This window comes from Mus caroli, chromosome 4 (genome assembly GCF_900094665.2).
Source record: "Mus caroli chromosome 4, CAROLI_EIJ_v1.1, whole genome shotgun sequence".
NCBI lineage: Eukaryota > Metazoa > Chordata > Mammalia > Rodentia > Muridae > Mus > Mus caroli.
The window spans coordinates 101,231,437-101,238,248 of record NC_034573.1 but is presented as its reverse complement, the minus strand read 5'-3'; the positions used below and the strand labels follow the sequence as shown (position 1 = coordinate 101,238,248).

General features: G+C 40.8%; 1 protein-coding gene across 6 annotated transcripts in view; it reads left to right on the top strand.

Moving 5' to 3' along the window:
• Positions 1 to 6,812, top strand: part of Osbpl9 (oxysterol binding protein like 9) — a 143,283-nt gene that overhangs the window by 67,753 nt on the left and 68,718 nt on the right. Inside the window, exon 1 of one of the 6 annotated variants that reach the window (XM_029476200.1) lies at positions 671 to 688. The exons of the other annotated variants lie outside the window; for them this stretch is intronic. The gene's annotated coding sequence lies outside the window, so the exon portion shown is untranslated. Of the gene's footprint in view, positions 1 to 670; positions 689 to 6,812 lie in introns of those variants that run through there. 6 annotated transcript variants of the gene reach the window in all.

Genomic DNA, 6,812 nt, shown 5'->3' with positions numbered 1-6,812 from the left:
ACTGGGGCATATAAAGTTTGCGTGTCCAATGGGCCTCTCTTTCCAGTGATGGCCGACTAGGCCATCTTTTGATACATATGCAGCTAGAGTCAAGAGCTCGGGGTACTGGTTAGTTCATACAAACAGTTTATTAATGATTTTTTTCTGGCTGTTTGTTTGATTATTAAAACATATCTTTTTTTTTGGCTGTGTGTCTAACAATATTATCTATTTTATGAACTAGTATAACTATATTATGCAACTTTCTTAAACCTCCCAACCTCCCAATAGTCTCATCCTCACAGGCGATACTGTCATCCCACAGTACAGATGAGACACTTAAGGCTCAGAGGGCATCAAAAACGTGTGAAGGTCCAGGTTTATAAGGGCAGAGCTGGGAATGACCCGGGTTTGGACCCAGGAGCCACCCTCATAGAACGTAAGAGATAATGGTGAGAGTTGTTTTGTGGGAAATTGAAATGGCTTACAGTAACCTTTGCCAAAGGGTTGATTTAATAGTTAATGGATTTTCCCTATCTTGTGTGTGTTTGTGTGTGGATATACTAGTGTCTGCACAGGTGTCAGAAGACAACTTGTAGGAGTCAGTTCTCTCCTTCCACTGAGTCGTGGGTATCAAACATAGGTCTTCAGACATGGCTGCAAGCACCTTAACGGCTGAGCCATCTCATGAGCCTTTGAATCTCGCTCAGTAAGTGCAAGTCGGCATTCATGTGGGGGAAGGGGAGGCATGTGTGCATGTGTGTGTATCTGTGTGCATGTGGAGGCTAGAAGTCAATTGTTGGATGTCTCCCTGTGTCATTCTCTATGTTAATTTTTGATACAGGATTCTCACTGAACAGGAAGCTGTCTACGTTGGCTGGCTAGGGCATCCCTAGGCTCCCCATGTCTCCATTTTCCAGTGCTGAGGTACCTTTTGATTGGTGCCAGATCCTGTCTCAAGTTCTCATGTTTGTTTGACAGACACTTTAGCCGCTAAGCCATTTCCTCAGCCTTGTTCTCCATCATCTTTTTTATTTTTTCAAAAGTGAAATTTAAAAAGACAATATGCTGGGCTTTGTGCTGTATACTTTTAATCTCAGTACTTGGGGAAGGCAGAGAGGCGATTTCTACCAATTCCAAGCCAGTTTGGTCTATAAAGTGAGTTCCAGGTGAGAGCAAGAGAGAGAAGGGGTTGGAGGGGGAGGGGGAAGGAGAAGAGACGAGAAGAGAAAAGAGGGTAGGGGAGAGGGAGCAGGAGAACGAATATTAATAATATATTGTAAGAACAAGTATTGTTTTATGAACCTAATGTTCTGGTTTTATATGTACATATGTATCCATACACTTGTATATGTTAACCAGGACATGTTATAAATATGCCTCTCATTGAGAACCATAGACAAAAATTACAACTTTCTGGCTCAGAGGGTATAAAACAGACTCCACCATATATGAAGAGGCATGGTGGATGTTAGAGAACATTTAGAGATTAACTTAATGTCTAAAAACATTTGTAAAATTCACCTCTAAACTTCTTACCTCAAGAGCCTTTTGAGTACACACATACACACACACACCGATTTTTGCCATTTTTTGTTGTAATTGGTGGTTTTGTGTCCCCTTTAGGAGCTATTTATTTCCTGTATCAAAATATGAAGATAGTCTCTTTCGCTTCAAATTTTGTTTTTTTCTTTTATATTACAAACTAAAGAAAACATTTGGGCTTGATTTATGTATAGTATCGGTAGGATTAGATTTCATTTTTCTTCATAATTATCCTAGTGCCATTTACTAAACAGTTGTTTCTTACTGCACATTAATGCACTTTTGTCTCAAATCAAGTGTCTGCATTACACATTGGGACCTATTTCTGGTTTCTACTCTCTTTCAGTTTATTCATTCTTGCTCCGGTAGCCAATGATAACCTTGAACTTGGGCTCTGCCTTTTGGGAAACATTATCTATTAACTGAGCTGCATCTTTAGCCCCATATTTTCTTTTTGAAACTTGAGGACAGTTTTATTGGAGTTTGATGGAAAACTACCATAGGGCTGGCAAGTGAGCAGATCTCTGCAGCTTCCAGGAGGGAGCTGAATGAGAGGAGAGAGTTAGAGGTGGTGCAAGCAGTGAGCTCAGCGCTGAGGTCCAGTGAGCAGCTGCACAGGGAGGAGCAGCTCTTCAGAGCGAGTGAGCATGCTCAGTTGCAGCCAGGCTTAGGTTGTGGGCAGGTCAGCAGTGAGGGCTGGTAAGTAACTGCCCACAGCCTTTCATGACCACTTCATATGACTTCTTATTTGGCCTGGACTCTCCCACAAAGGTACCTCTCTCTCTTCAGAAAGGTCTGTGTTACTCTGTACTCTCTGCAGTTCGAGAAAAATTTTAGAATCAGCTTTGCAAATCTCAAAAAATGGTTTTTGAATTTTAATTAGCATTTTACTTAATCTAGAAATTGAATTAAAATTGAGTATTATAGAATGGGAGTGCTTCATGAATGCCATGTTTCCATTTATTTGTTATGTTTTTGCTTTATTATCGTAATATTTGTTTTAAATTTTAAAAATTATATTTAAAAATCTCAGTCTTGGGCTGGGTGAGATCTTTCAGTGGGTAAAGGCACTTGCCACCAAATGTGTGGACATGACCTGAGTTTTACCCTGAGACCCACATAGCAGAAGGAGAAAACCAACCTCTGTTAAGTTGTCCTGAAAATGGCAAGTTTCCCTCATATGTGCAGTGTAGTCATTAGCATTAGAAATACTAATGTAAGGAAATTGGCACTGATTAATTAACGTCACCGATCAACTGACTCTCAAGTTTCAGCAGTTGATCCAGGGGTGTTCCCGATACCAAGAGAGTATAAGTTAGCATCACTTGGTTTGCCTGTGAGTGGGCCTCAATCATACATTTCATTCTGGCATTTTCCATCAGAATCTTTTTTTTTTGATGACTCTCTCCTCTTCTCCCTCACCCCACTGATGCATCCCCTCCTCTGTGTGTGAGTGTAGGCAGGATTGTGGTCACAGCATGCCTGTTGCACTCATAAGACAGCTTGCAGGGGTTGGTTCTCTCCTATCACGGGCTCCAGGGATCAAACCTGGTCATCAGGCTGGCATGACAAGTGCTTTTACTCATGAGCACTCGGTGGCCACCTAGTTCTTGGCAAAAGTGTCTAAAACACACACTGGAAAAATGACAGCCTGTTCAATAAATTGTGTTGACAAAATGAGATTTCAGCTGTGAAAGTGGATCCACACCTCCCAACCTGCACAGAAGTTCAAAGTGAATGAGTCAAGGTCCTTAATTGTAAAACTTGGCCTGTTTACTTAACCGTCTGTCTGGGTTCTCTAAAGAAACCACTCCTAGTCTTCTTAAAGAATATATACTTACATAACTCTCTATGGGTTATCCAGCCATTTTACTCTGGAGTATTGAGAATGCCTTCAGTATTTGCTCAAGGATTTGATTCTATAGTGAATAACCTACTTGGGATTCCAAAGGCTTCTGAAATCTGTGACTTAATGCCTTTCATCAATTTTTGAAAATTCTCACCCAGGCAATGTCACCAGCAATGTGCAGTGCAACTTGAAGTTGCCAGCCACGACCCCTGGAGGGGGGTGGGTGTCCCTTAGGAACCTCCACCCAGTGAAGTCAAGTCTCAGAAAGGAAGGCAGTCAGCATGAAGTAAGACTGTGGTTTATTACATACAGGCAGCATGTGTGTGTGTGTGTGTGTGTGTGTGTGTGTGTGTGTTTGGAGGGTACTGCACAAACTTAAGAGGAAGCTCAGACTTCTTGAAAATAAAGTTTCTTAGCAGCAGCTGTGTGCATGACTTTTGTGGGTTGGAACTGTAGCTATATTTGAAAGATTAAACTGTTTTGGTATATTTTTACCTAGGGTAAAAGAAAGCATGTACAATAACTTATGAGGTGCATTGTAGGGGCTAACAGATGAGGTGCACTGATTATATAAAAGTATAGGTCAAGAAAGGTCAGGAATTCTTATGACATGGGTCATAGGCGATAAGACATCTTGAGTGTCAGCATGATTCGTAATTGTGGTAAAATTTCATCAGAAAAACTCATGGTATGTGGCTACTAAATGTCATGATGTGTATTTTGGCTGTAAACATGTTTTGTAATCTTGTTCATACGATTTTCTTAGCAGATGGGGGTATCCTGTCCTTTGCAGGTGCTGTCAAAAGTTTTGACACTCAGTCACCTAGGAATGCACCCAAGCCCCCAGGGAATTATGGGCTCTTTTCCTTCCCTATGTCCACTTTATTCCTGTTTTTCTCTCTCAGCGGGCTTTCACATCTGTTCCCTGTCCTCCCTGCCCCCCTCCAGTATTCCAGTCATGGGCACATTACATTTTCTTACCTTTTGGAGTTGCAGGTGGTTGTGGGTTGCCCAGGGTGGGCCTGGGAACAGGACTTGAGTCCTTTGGAAGAGCAGCGAGCTCCCTAACTTCCGGCTCATCTCTCCGGCCCACTATGAGTACTTTATATCCCTCAACTGCCTGCTGCCATTGCTCTTTCTTACACCCTCTTTCAGATCTCTAATTGTCTTAATTGCTGTTAGAGCTCATCCACCGAGTTCTTAATTTTGATTATTATATATATTTAAAATTTATTGTAATTTGAGAATTCATATTTGATTATTTGAAAAATAAAATGAGGAGCCAAATAGATGGTTCAGCATTTCCTGAATGTAGTTCTTAGAATACAGGAAAGGCAGAGCAACTGACTACAAAATTGTCCTCTAACCTCCCTACCAATCTTACAGTAATACAATAAAAAATAAATAGAATTTAAAAATACCACTTGGTTACTTATAAACTAATCTGGAGTTCCTGTTAGTCTTGGTGTTCAGTTATGTGTGGCTTCATCTGCAGAAGCACCTCCATATGTATATTTGATTGTATTTACATGTGGGCTGGACTATATTTGAAAATTTGTTTTTAGAAGAAGCCAGTACTGAGTGGTGATAGCACACACCTTTAATCCCAGCACTTGGGAGGCAGAGGCAGGCGGATCTCTGAGTTCAATGCCAGCCTGGTCTACAGAGTGAGTTCCAGAACAGCCAGGGTTACACAGAGAAACTCTGTCCCAGAAAAGGAAGAAAGGCAGGGAGGGAGAGAGAGAGAGGGAGGAAGGGAGGGAGGGAAGAAAGAAAGAAAAAGTCAGCAACCTATAGAGATCTGTCACCCCCTTTGCTAAGCCAGAGTCACTAGTATAGGGAGTTCTTTAGTCTACTTCAGGTATTAAGATCTTCTAGGCCTACATATATGACCAAGCAATTTTAATTGTTTTAACAATTGTTTAATTGTTAAACAAATTGTTTAATTTGTTTTAATTCTGATTTATCCTTAGTTCCACAATGAAGCCATTTTGGGATCCTAATCAAGACATAGCCTAATTAACCAAAATCCCTTTTGCTAATAATGCAGTGGTTCTCAACCTTGTAAATACTGCGACCCTTTAATACAGTTCCCCATGTGGTATCTCCTAGCCATAAAATTATTTTCGTTACTACTTTATAACCATAATTTTACTATTGTTATGAATCATTTTCCACTGGTATTAGGAGACCTCTGTGAGTCATTCAACTCCCAAAGGGGTCACACCCCACCAGTTGAGAGCCACTGTGCTAGTGGGCCCTGCTCTTCAACTTTTCTCTTAAAAAGACTTGTAGGTTCTATCTCAAATTCTGCCAGAAGATAGAGTTGCCAACTACTCTTGGCACACACACTGATAGATCTTAAGTTCATCATCCAGTACACAACTCCTCCTTAGAAAGTTATAATGCTGCCAGGGAAATCCCGAAATATTAGCCCTTTCCTGCAGATGTTTGCCCTTTACAAGATACTGACCATAATTCTTTACTACTTTGGTTTATGGTAACTGTCTTCTGTCTGTCTTTTCTTTTTCTTTTCTTTCCTTTTCTTTTTTGTTCTTTTTTGTTTTGTTTGTGTTTTTTGGTTTTTGAGACAGGGTTTCTCCATACAGCTCTGGTTGTTCTGGAACCCATTCTGTAGGTCAGGCTGGCCTCAAACTCCGCCTGCCTTTGCCTCCTGAGTGCTGGGATTAAAGGTGTGTGCCGCCACCACCTGGCTTGCTAGCTTTCTCTCCCTCCCTCCCTCCCTCCCTCCCTCCCTCCCTCCCTCCCTTCCTTCTTCCTTCCTTTTTTTAAAAAGTTTATCTAAGTTAAATTTATTTCTTAACTGATAGATAAAAAATTAAGATCCTGCATATGCTTTGATGCATATATACATGGTGTTATTTTAAATCAGCTAAGCATACCTATTTCTGCAAACATAATCACTTCTCTATGGTAAAAACTTTGAAAATTCTTTCTTTTAGCTATTGGTATTGACAGTAACCCAGCAGTACAACAGCTCACCGGAGCTGCTTGCTTCTGGCTAGTGTACCTTAGTACGTACCAATCTGCCCTTTCTTCATCTTTACTCCTCCCCCTCGACTCTATGCGCCCTCTCACAACTGCACCCTACATCAACCTTTGTGACTTCCACTGTTGGGAGAAGACAAGGGAGATTGTATGGTGCTTATGTGTCTATGCCTGGCTTATTTCATGCATTCCGTCTATGTTGCCACAAATAATTATTTTTATTTTTGTTACTGACTGAATGGTATTCCTCTCTGTGGAATATGTGTGAATATGTGTCACATTTTAAAACCCCTTCACCTGTTAATGAAGCAATTAAAAAATAATCAGTCCAGCCTTTTTGGTCATTCCCCCTGAGAATGTTGGCCTGAGGCATAAGTAATTACCTATTATTAAACATACTTATTCCTTTTGTTAGAATTGTTGAGTATTT